This window comes from Balaenoptera ricei, chromosome 1 (genome assembly GCF_028023285.1).
Source record: "Balaenoptera ricei isolate mBalRic1 chromosome 1, mBalRic1.hap2, whole genome shotgun sequence".
NCBI classification, from domain to species: Eukaryota; Metazoa; Chordata; class Mammalia; order Artiodactyla; family Balaenopteridae; genus Balaenoptera; species Balaenoptera ricei.
In genome coordinates this window covers 61499438-61511534 of record NC_082639.1, presented here as the reverse complement: position 1 = coordinate 61511534, position 12097 = coordinate 61499438, and the positions used below count along the sequence as shown (strand labels likewise).

General features: G+C 37.1%; 1 long non-coding RNA gene across 1 annotated transcript in view; it reads right to left on the bottom strand.

The window, feature by feature from the left end:
• Nucleotides 1–5341: 5341 nt before the first annotated feature.
• Nucleotides 5342–12097, bottom strand: part of LOC132366949 (uncharacterized) — a 46944-nt gene continuing 40188 nt past the window's right edge. Inside the window, exon 4 of the long non-coding RNA XR_009503623.1 lies at nucleotides 5342–10208. This is a non-coding gene — a long non-coding RNA (uncharacterized LOC132366949). The remainder of the gene's footprint in view (nucleotides 10209–12097) is intronic.

The window sequence follows — 12097 nt, the reverse complement described above, 5'->3', positions numbered from 1 at the left end:
TTTAAAATAAACTTGGAGATACTGCTCTATAATTCTGCGAAAAATACATCAAAACAGTATGTGGATCAACTGAAATGCTCATACACTGCTGGTGAGAGTATAATTGGTATAGTCAATTGGTAAACTATTTTAAAAGATCTACTGGGGGCTTCCCTGGTGGCACAGTGGTTGAGAATCTGCCTGCCAATGCAGGGGACACGGGTTCGAGCCCTGGTCTGGGAAGATCCCACATGCCACGGAGCAACTGGGCCCGTGAGCCACAATTACTGAGCCTGCGCGTCTGGAGCCTGTGCTCCGCAACAAGAGAGGCCGCGATGGTGAGAGGCCCGCGCACCGCGATGAAGAGTGGTCCCCACTTGCCGCAACTAGAGAAAGCCCTCGCACAGAAACGAAGACTCAACACAGTCATAAATAAATAAATAAATAAATAAAAGAACGTGAATTTCTTTAAAAAAAAAAAAAAAAAAAAAAAGATCTACTAAATTTGCCCATATGCATATTCTAAAGCGCCAGCAATCCCATTCTTAGGTATATACCTAACAGGTATACATTCTGTTCATCAAATGATACATACAAGAATGTTAATAGCAACTGTATTCTTAATAACCCAATTCTGGAAATAATTCAACAATAATATACAGTATAATGGATAAATACATTCTGGTATATTCATACAATGGAAAACTATAAAACGATAGCAATGAATGAACCACAGCTACATGCAACACAGATGAATCTTGCAAAGATATTTTTGAGCTAAAGGAACTAGACATAACGTAAATAATTCCGAATACATAAATTTCAAAAATAGACAAAACTAAGCTCTGGTGTTATTGACTAGAGGGATTACTACTTAGAAGAGAGCAGGAGACATTCTTCTGGAGTGCTAACTAATGTTCTGTTTCATTAGCTCAGTCATAGTTACATGGGTATATTCACTTTGTGAAAATTCATTGAGTTGTACAACTATGACTTTGCATTTTCTGCAGTATTCAATTATTCAAGTAAAAGTTTACTAAAAATATTAATTGTAGTTATATTACATAATGAGAAATGCATTTTTCATTTGTTTTTTATAGCTTTCTGTAGTTTCCAAATTATCTATGATGTTTCCTTTTGAACAGCTTTATTGAAGCATAACTTAACATGGATGAAATCAACTCATTTTAAGAGTACAATTCAATGAAGTTTGGCAAATGTATAAATATGTGTAACCACCACCACACTCAAGATACAGAACACCTCCATCTCCCCAAAAGTCTCTAATACCCTTTTGAAATAAATCCCCTTCCCACCGCAGTCTGATCACTGGTCTGCTTTCTGTTGCTATAGTTTTGCCTTTTCTAAAAATTGCATATAAATGAAATTGTACAGTATGAAGTTTTTTTGTGTCTGGCTTCTTTCACCTTATGTGATGTTTTCAAGACAGTTCCATGTTATTGTATGTATCGGTAGTTCTTTCCTTTCTTTTACTGAGTAGGATTCCATTGTATGGCTATAGCACAATTTGTTTATTCAGCAGCTAAAGGACATTTGGGTTGTTTTCTTTTTTGCTATTATGAATAAAGTGACTAGGAGCATTTGAATACATTTCTCTTTCTCTTGGATAAATAACTAGGAATGGAATTTCTCAGCTTTATATGTTTAATTTTATAAGAAATTGCCAGACTGTTTTCCAAAACAGATATACCGTTTTGTATTTCCAGCAGCAACGTATGAGAGCTCAAACTATTCCACCTCCTAACACTTAGCATTACTGGTTATTTTCATTTTATGTGGTAGCATCTCATTGTGACTTTACTTTGCATTATTCTGATGACTAGTGATGCCATTTGTATATATTTTGGTGAAGTATCTGATCAAATATTTTGCCCATTTTTTAATTGGACTGTCTTATTGTTGAGATGTAAGAGCTCTTTATATATTCTGAATACAAGTCTTTTGTCAGATACATGTCATTTTGTCTTTTCATCTTCCTAATGATGTCTTTCAATGAGCAAACAGTTTTCATTTTGATGAAGTTCAATTTATCAATTTTTTAAATGCTCTGTCTTGTTTGGGCAATGTTCACTGTATAGAAAAAGCATGTTATATAAAAGGGAGCTGACAATGACTAAAAGGATCAATCTAACTGGGGGTGATTCAAATCCATAGATTTAAACCATCTATTTGAGTGACTGAAATGGACTGTTTGGAGAAAGAATAGTGTGAATACAAAGAAGGTTGAACAACCTTGCTCATAATGCACAACTAAAAAGGTATTTGGTTTAGGGTACAGGGGAAAAGAAAAGGATCAATTTCATAATAGATGTTACTACTTTAAGACAGCTTAGTCTCAGTTTAGAGAAATTAAACCAAACATGGTTATCTTTGTTCAAACCCTCCTTCAAAATAACGTGCAAAGCAAGAGGGAATCAGCTCTTCATGAATTAAGAGTAGTAAAGGGAGAAAAACTCTTTTTCATAAAGAAAATGGTAGGAAAAATAATACAAAGGAGAATTCGGAGAATGGTTTAGCTGAATCATTAAGCCGTATTCTGGATAGGAAAGACAGAAAAAGATATGCTTTTAAAATGAAAACACAAATTTAATTGCAGTACACATCAAGTTTGGACTATATGTGAAATAAGCAAAAATAACTACTATTAGACACTTTTTTTTTTTTGAGACTAATATGAGTCCTGCCCCACAGAGCTTTTTTTTTTTTAATCAGTTTTTTATTGAAGTTGATTTACAATGTTGTATTAATTTCTGCTGTACAGCAGTGATTCAGTTATACATATATACACATTTTATTTATTCTTTTCCATTATGGTTTATCATAGGATACTGAATATGGTTCTCTGCTATACAGTAGGACCTTGTTGTTTATCCATTCTGTACATAAAAGCTTATATCTGCTAACCCCAACCTCCCACTCCAACTTTCCCTGAACCCCCTCCCCCTTGGCAACCACCAATCTGTTCTCTATGTCCATGATTCTGTTTCTGTTTCATGGATAGGTTCATTTGTGTCATATTTTAGATTCCACATATAAGTGATATCATATGGTATTTGCCTTTCTTCTTCTGACTTACTTCACTTAGTATGATAATCTCTAGTTTCATCCATGTTGCTGCAAATGGCATTATTTCATACTTTTATGGCTGAGTAGTATTCCATAGTATGTATGTACCACATCTTCTTTATCCATTCATCTGTTGATGGACATTTAGGTTTCCATGTCTTGGCTATTGTGAATAGTGCTGCTATGAACATAGGGGTGCATGTATCTTTTTGAATTATAGTTTTGTCTGGATATATGCCCAGGAGTAGGATTGCTAGATCACACTGTAATTCTATTTTTCATTTTCTGAGGAACCTCCATACTGTTTTCCACAGTGACTGCAACAACTTACATTCCAACCAACAGTGTAGGAGGGTTCCATTTTCTCCACACCCTCTCCAGCATTTGTTATTTGTAGACTTTTTAATGATGGCCATTCTGACTGGTGTGAGGTGGTACTTTATTGTAGTTTTTGATTTGCATTTCTCTAACAGCAATGTTGAGCATCTTTTCATGTGCCTATTGGCCATCTGTATTTCTTCTTTGGAGAAATGTCTATTTAGGTCTTCTGCCCATTTTTCAATTGGGTTTTTTTGTTGTTGTTGAGTGGTATGAGATGTTTGTATATTTTGGAAATTAAGCCCTTGTTGGTTGCATTGTTTGCAAATATTTTTCTCCCATTCTGTAGGTTGTCTTTTTGTTTTGTTGATGGTTTCCTTTGCTGTGCACAAGCTTGTAAGTTTGATTAGGTCCCATTTGTTTATTTTTATTTCTAATCCCTTGGGAGACTGACCTAAGAAAGCATTGGTACAATTTATGTCAAAGAATTTTTTTTAAAACATCTTTATTGGAGTATAATTGCTTTATAATGGTGTGTTAGTTTCTGCTGTATGACAGAGTGAATCAGCTATACATATACATGTATCCCCACATCTCCTCTCTCTTGTGTCTCCCTCCCACCCTCCCTATCCCACTCCTCTAGGTGGTCACAAAGCACCAAGCTTATCTCTCTGTGCTATGTGGCTGCTTCCCACTAGCTATCTATTTTACATTTGGTAGTATGCATTAGTCCATGCCACTCTCTCACTTCGTCCCAGCTTACTCTTCCCCCTCCCTGTGTCCTCAAGTCCATTCTCTACATTCAAAGAATGTTCTGCCTATGATATCTTCTAGGAGTTTTACGGTGTCACGTCTTATGTCTAAGCCTTTAAGCCATTATGAGTTTATTTTTGTGTATGGTGAGGGTATATTCTAACTTCATTAATTTATATGTGGCTGTAGAGACACCATTTGCTAATGGGTTTTTCTAATTGTAAGTTGCATTTTTTAACACCCCATATCAGTCAGTAAGCCAACATTCCACATCCTCCCAGACATGTGTAGACAAAGTCACTGTGCCCAACATCACTTTTAATTCATGTTATAAAACCCAAGAAAATATAATTTTTAAAACCTTAGAACATTGATAGGCTTTACAGCTAAATTAAAAACAGAATGAGAGGTTGACCTGTTTTCTCAGTATTTCTAGTGTTTTCAGAAACACTATATTTAATCACAAGCACAAAACCAATTGCCAAAGTTTAAAGATAGACAAGATTTAAAGTGAGCTCTCCCTTGAAACTGTAACTTCAATATAAAATTGAGGGTTTCCCCTCCTCAGCCAGGCAACTTCATAAGGATAATTTATTCATCTCTAGGAGAAAAATAAATTAATAAGCTTAATGTATACTGTAATGTTATTTCTAGAGAAAGAGTAGATGGTTAAATAAAATGCATACAAGCTCATTATTTGATATTTTCAATAAAATTGTGATTCAGATAGGGAATACATTTTTAATGTTGCCTTTTCAATGTATTGAGGTGTTTTTTTTTAAGACAGAAAATCTTTCCTAAATTAGATTTTCTTTTAATTCTCCAGGATACTAAAGAAACAAGAGAACAACTTGCTTTCGATAAGAACTTTCTTTTAAATGTGACAGAGAGAGACCCAATTTTCCCAGCTAACTGGATTAGAGTAATTCTAAATAATTTAGCCTCCATTTACAGTTTGGGCAAGTTCATTATACGTGAACTCCCAGCAAGTACTCTCCTTAAACTCTTTTTGATCAATTAATGAGCACTTTTAAGTAGGAAATGTACAAAATCTCCATAGACTATTGCTCCAAGTAGTTTTCCTCATATTTTTATTCATGTCTTTATGCTAAGAAAGGGAACTAAAATTTGTTGAGGTCTAGAATATGCACTCCTCAAGAGTAAATCAGTTTCTTACTAGAAATAAGCATCTCACTAAAATGGAAACTTTTTAAAATTTTATTGAAGTATAAGTTGATTTACAATGTTGTGTTAATTTCTGCTGTATAACTAAAATGGAACCTTCTTGAAGGTAGGAATTTTGTTATTCACCACTATAACCCCAGTTCCTAGAACAGAACCTGGGACACAGGCAGGTTCAATAAAAATGTATCTCTGTCTGCCTAGCACGTACCAGAAGATTATTAAATACTTTAATACATTATTTAATACATTAATATCCATAAAAATATGAAAAAAGCTCTAGACAAGGTAAACGAAATTATATACATATACAAAGATGCTAATACTACACTTGATTCCAGGTGTTCACCACCTTCAAAATGATGTCTTGGTTTATTTTTTTAAAATTGGTTTCTGACAATAAGCCAATCACAGGTCACTCTTTTATACAAGTAAATCATTCTCTTCAGCAGAAAATGACTATTATCATTTCAATCAGATGAAAAACTGATTATCAAAGAAAGAATAGGTAACTTTCCCCAAATTTCTCAACTGTTAAGTGATGTTAACTTATTCAAACCAAGGCCTTATAAGCTCCCAAGCATAGTACTGTGACATCTGGGTCATATAAACCAAATGTAAATTCAACTGGATCTCAAAGACACATTTCATTGATCCTTCTCTCCATGCCCACCTTGGCTCCAGACTCTCTGATTGCCTCTTCATGTGACAATAATTCTCCAATATCATTTTAAAGAGGGAGAACAGAATGGTAATTCAGCACAGTTGACTTCATTTTAAAATTACTGATAGCTTAGTAATTTCTTTCAGATTCACAACTTAGTGTTGTTACGTAAATGTTGAAGATTTTTGTCAAATTGGGAAATCCTATATGGTAGAGTACAAAAAGTGACCATAAATTCTTTTCAGCAACACCCACAACGAGTGGTGTCTATTTTCACACTCCTTGAACCTGGGCTGGACTTGTGATTTTCTTTGATTAATAGAATATAGCAGCAGTAACACTGAGTTATTATCCCAGGCCTCAAGAATCCTTGCTTATGCTCACTCTGTGAATGTGAACAAACCTTGGTGCTTTATAGAGGATGCAATACCTTATAGGGAGAAGAAAAAGCATTGGCCACCTCAACTGAGATCTTAGACTTATGGTCTACACCACAGAGAGCAAGATGAGCCATCTCACAAAGGCCCAGGCTAAGTTGCCAACCACAGAACAATGATTTTTTGTTTTAAGGCAGTAAGTTTTGGGAGGTTTGTTATGCGGTATTAAATAAATGATACCTTCTCTTCTAAAGTTTCTTTTGTCTATGGTTATTACAGATATAATCAATACTTGTAGAACCACTACAGATTTGCCCTACAGAAGTTCTGACAAATTCTCTTTCACACAATTTCCACCAGAAAAATGCAAAATACATCTGATGAATTTACGCACTGTATTGTTAACTGTATTCCTGACAGGTGAGAATATTGATAGGAACCAAATCCTCCAATTACAGTTTTACACATCTGATGATTAGAAAAATTTTCTACAGACTGGTTTCTGGCTCCATATATTTTAAATCTTGTTTTGTTCCACTGCACACATACTTTAGATACTGGGTACCTTAAGCATATTCATATCAGTTTGGCCACATACCTGTGAATCATAGCATCAATCAAGTTGGCAGAGTGGGCAAGAGGTGTATTTCTGGAAGCTATTCTTATGCCAGAATGAGGAAATAGTAACTTAAATATATGGGAAGTAATGGTGTGGATCACATAAATATATTCCATTACACTAAAACAAAACATATTCTCCACTCAAGTTTCCTTCAAACAACATCTGGGGTCATTCTAAAACCATCCAAAAGTAGGAGAAGTGTAATGGAAGAGACGTAAGAGTGGAAAAAGACAGCAAACTTAACTGATTGCTGTTATATATCTTGCACAAATTTTACAGAAGTATATGGCATGTGAACAGACTGCATTCACTGGAATGATCTTCATCATGGAAGGGACCCTAAAGATTAAGTTTCCTTAGCTTCAAGGTAGATCCACCTCTGATCTTCCCCCTCTTCCTGGCTTCCTCCTCCTCTCAGTCTCAGAAGTAGCAGCAAATCTTTCTCCCTATATTTAAGCCCCTTTGGAATATTACTTTTCTAACCTAAGCACTTTTCCAATTTATGGTCACATCCATACTGTTTTTACCTTCTACTTGCCTCACACTCCAGAACTTAAATTTCATGGCAGTGTAAGCTACCAGAAAAAATAATGGCTTGAGTGTGATAATGGTGACTGACAATTTCATCTCCAAACTATTTATCAGTTCACACTCCATGTATCGGGATTCACGAGAACATGACACCTCTTGTCAGTAAAACAAAAGGATCTTGTGACAGCATTTCAATTGAATTTCTCACCTGGCATTCACCACATTAGCACTCGGTTAAAATAACTCCATTCATTATTTCAAAAAACACACAAAAATGGATGCTCTAGACAAGGTAAATGAAATTATATACACATACCAAAAAGCTAATACTGCACCTGATTCCAGGTTTTCACCACCTTCAAAATAACCTGTCTTGTTTATTATAACTTTTTTTATTTGTTTCTGACAATAAGCCAATCACAGATCATTCTTTTATACAAGTAAATCATTCTTTTCAGCAGAAAATGACTAGCGTGCAGAACAGTCAGCAAAACATGTCAATCTCAAAGTTCAAACTAAACTGTCTCTGAGTTACTTTTAAATCTCTGCGAAAGTGTCAGTCCAAAACTCTAAGTAAACCTTCAACTGGCTTGATTGCCACCTTCATAAAATATGCAGCTCAAATTTCTGATGGTTTGGGTAACTTCCCAAAAGTTGTCTGAGGAGTAGGCCATCCCTGTTCTCCAAAGTTTCCTTTGTTTCTGTTCCCAAGAACACTTCTTGGCCTTCAGGAGACAGCGGAGCATGGTGGTCAAGGTCATGGGCCAGACTAGGGTGCGTTTGCCTCAAAGCTCTGCCATTACAGGTGGTGGGATTTAGGCAAGTTGCTCAAATCCTCTGAGCCTCAGTTTTCTAGTTTATTAATTACAGATAATAACACTATGTTCTTTATAGAGTAGTTGTGTGGATTAAATGAGCTGGCATAATACATAACTTAGCATGTTGACTCGCAAGAAAGAATAATCACTTCTCATTATATTTCCCATTTATATTTTCTCATTATAATCATCATTTTGATCTGAGAAAGAGCACTGGAAAAGGGAACAGTGAAAATGGAAAAATAATTCAACCTGCCCTTCTAGGATTGATCCCAGCTTCCTATTTCAACCACCTGCACTGAGTCACTCCAAGGCAAGTTTTCTATTGCTCTTCCCTTGGGTACCACTTTAGTTCTAAAGACGTGGCTTCTGTCTCTGCAGTTCATCACATATATCTTCTGCCAAATATATTTTCTTTATATATATGTTCTTCTAAAAGAATAAGTACAAAGGCAAAAAATAAATTTAGTCTGTCAAGCTGTATTGAAAATGCTAAATCAATTTTTAGGAAAGGAAAATACTGAGAAAAACTTCCAAAATAGAGATTTGAAAATAGTTTTCATTTTTTAAAAAGTGCTGGTAAAGCCTTAATGAACCTGAATAATGTCCTCCAAACACCAGGCAACTTCATCATCATCAAACATTTATTGAGTGCCTACTCAATTCCAAACACTGTGTTGGATCCTGGAAATACAATGAGGTAAATTACAAGGCACCTGCCCCAAAGCAGCACCTGCCCCAGTTGAGGACACAGGGCCAAACCTTGAAAAGATACACTATAAAGTCTAGAACGTACTTTATACTTTCAACAAGAAAAAATCAACAAGGCAGACAAAAAGTGCCTCAGCAGATGAGACGATAAGGCAATACCAGGGCCATCAGTAAAATTTTTACACAGCAAGTATAAAATTTAGACTTGCTCTTCACTAAAACATGAGGAACTGAGACCTCGAAATTTTGAATTAGGCACAGTGACCACTTCAAAGGCTGACATCAAAATAATGGTCCTGCTGGCCTCTCTGAGGAATTCTCGGTTTTATTCAACCCTGCTGTCCCCCAAAGCCCAACTCAACCCATTGTTGATCTGGATGATCAGACTCTGGTCTCTGAATTAGATCACTGTACTGTTTATAGAGGTCAAGGTCACACACTGTGTGAAGTCTTACCCTTCCAGTTCTCTTCCTCCTAAGATGTTACGATGGTAATAAGGGAAGAAAAATGATGGCTAACTCTTCCCTCCATTTTTGTCTGTCTGGACTCTCTGACCTGATGAAGTAAGGCTAAGCTTAGGGCCTATTCTCCCCAAGGGAAAGCTTGGTCCTCTCTCTCTCTTCTCTCCTTTCTCTTTCTTTTTCTCTTCATCTGCTCTTTCTCTTCCACAAGGCAGCTAAATCAAGAGGGCCCAGGCAGGGCACATTAAGACATTGGGACAGACTCTCTGTCTTCAGCTGTCCTTATGTTTCACACCTTGGCACTGGTGAGTGAATTTTCACCACATGAGATAGTAAGATCCAAATGTGAAATGGATATTGTGGTAGAAATGGTCAGAACAAGACTTTCGGCCTTCTTTGTTTCCACACCACTGAAGCCATTCCAGTAGATACAAATGAGGGAACTTTTGTGGAACTCTGGTTGACTCCCACTGGCTCTGCTTTGAGTTTGGGAAAGAAGTCCCAGAAGTCATTCCAATGTGATGTCACTATGCTCTGCTGGTCAATGTATCCTGCACACACGCTTTCTTTGAGGCATTCTCAAGGAAGAATGACCAAGACAGGGAAGGATTTGGATACTCCTGAGTCCTTTTGCCAAATGCCATCCAAGTATCATATTGACATCAACGTTAACAGCATCCATTCCTTTATTCTGAATAGCTCTGCCTAGAAGGCATAAGAACAAGTAAATAAGAATATTATATTCTGTCATGAATGTGTCCTCCATTTGACTTTTCAAAACATGAGTGAACCGTTGGAGAGCAGAGTTGAACTCCTCTTATACCTGACAGTAGGAGCACGGGAACCCGAGAGACAGACATCCTTTTATTTTCCATGATTACGTGTTGACCAGTCAAACAGAAATTTCTTCATCTTCAATTTTAGAAACAAAAATAGGCAGATTCACATGACAGATCATACTCACTTTACTAGAAAAGCTAAAAGCTGGGGGTGGGGGTGAGGGGTGGGGAATAGTCTAGTTGTTTTTTCTAGTCAGGTGCATCCAGGGCAGAGAAAAGAAAAGTGGAAGGGAGTGGGTAGGCTGGTGGCAACAGGTCCAGTCCTGCTCTCTCTTAGCTGGCCCTGGGGGTAGTTTCTGAACCTAATTTTGGCTGTCTCCACAGCAATCCTTAGAATATGAGGAATTTAACATCTCTTGTTCTCAGTTTTTGGCCTTAACTGAAAATCTGAGACAACAGGAAAAAATCTCACTTAACAACCTATTAAATTTGTATACTCGCTCCAAATTCTCTAAAATGTCAGCAAAAATAGCAATATATAAGATAAACTCTGGAAATGCCAAAATAATCAATGAAATATCATAATCATTAAAGTTTTCTTCACAGTTGGAAAATTATCAAACCTCTTTGCTTCAAGCAGTTCTGATTTTATTCTCAAAGGCCTCTATTAAAAAATATGTATATACAATATATTTATAGATGTGTATCACAGTCAGAGGATGTGCCAGATAGATATGCCTACCCAGAGAAATGATAATATTCACAAGTCAGTTACTGAGTTTCCCTTTAAACCCTTTGGGCTGGCTATTTGTCATCTGGCGTCATTCCCAGCCTTCTGGAATCTCCTCTGAATCACAGGATGGCTGGGAGGCTGTAAACTACATCTCACAGATTTCCTTTCCAGCTGCTTTCTAGTGAGATTCTGCCAATGAAAGGCACTGTTGGGGGACTCAAAGGCAAGAGGGAAAGAGAAATCTGTGTGGGTTTTTTTCTGCATCAGCAAGAGGGGCAGGGGTAAGTGCAGGCTCTGGGGTCCTGCTCAGGCAGGACCATTCCACAGCAGCGGCACAGGTGGTGCCCCGTCAGCCTCAGCAGTCCGACGCTTCTGGCTCCAGCTCCAGGAGCAGAAGCTGCCGCCGCTGCAGCAGGAGACCACGGGCTCCTGGGTTCCTGCAGCCTCAGTGGGGATATGGGCTCCTCGCTGCCTGCAAAGGGCAGTGACAGGTGCAGCGGCAGCCAAGCTACAGCAGAAGCTCAACAGGGCTCCTCAGCACAGCGATCCTGGGCTCTGGGTAACCCCGCTTCCTCTGCTGCTCCTCCAGCCAGGCAGGTGGTAGGCGGGTAACCTCACCGTCCCCTCTGCACTCTTTCAGTCTTTCCAATTTCAAAACCAATTCCTTATATGTTTCCCTCGTTTTCCCGAAGGAACACTTAATAATACGCCTTCTCTATCTCTTTTAGTACTAACGAATCAAGGGAAAACAACAAAGATATATATATAGTTAATTTTCATATAGTATCTGCACATTTGATAAATGCTGTAAAACTGTACAATTTAAAAATAACTTAGAGGGCAGAATTAGTAGATCTCTGAAGTGAAAAACGTTAAAGTTACAGAATTCAGGTTAAACTTGATGGATTAAACACATACATTCAATCCTGAATACCACTAAAATAAGAGTAAATGAAAAAACAATGTACAGAATCACAAGGACAAAGAAAATGGAACAGGGACTGAGACAGGAGGGACAGTAGACAAGAGATAAAAACATAATTTTGTAAGATGGAAAGGACATGGACTAGTGAAATCTGATT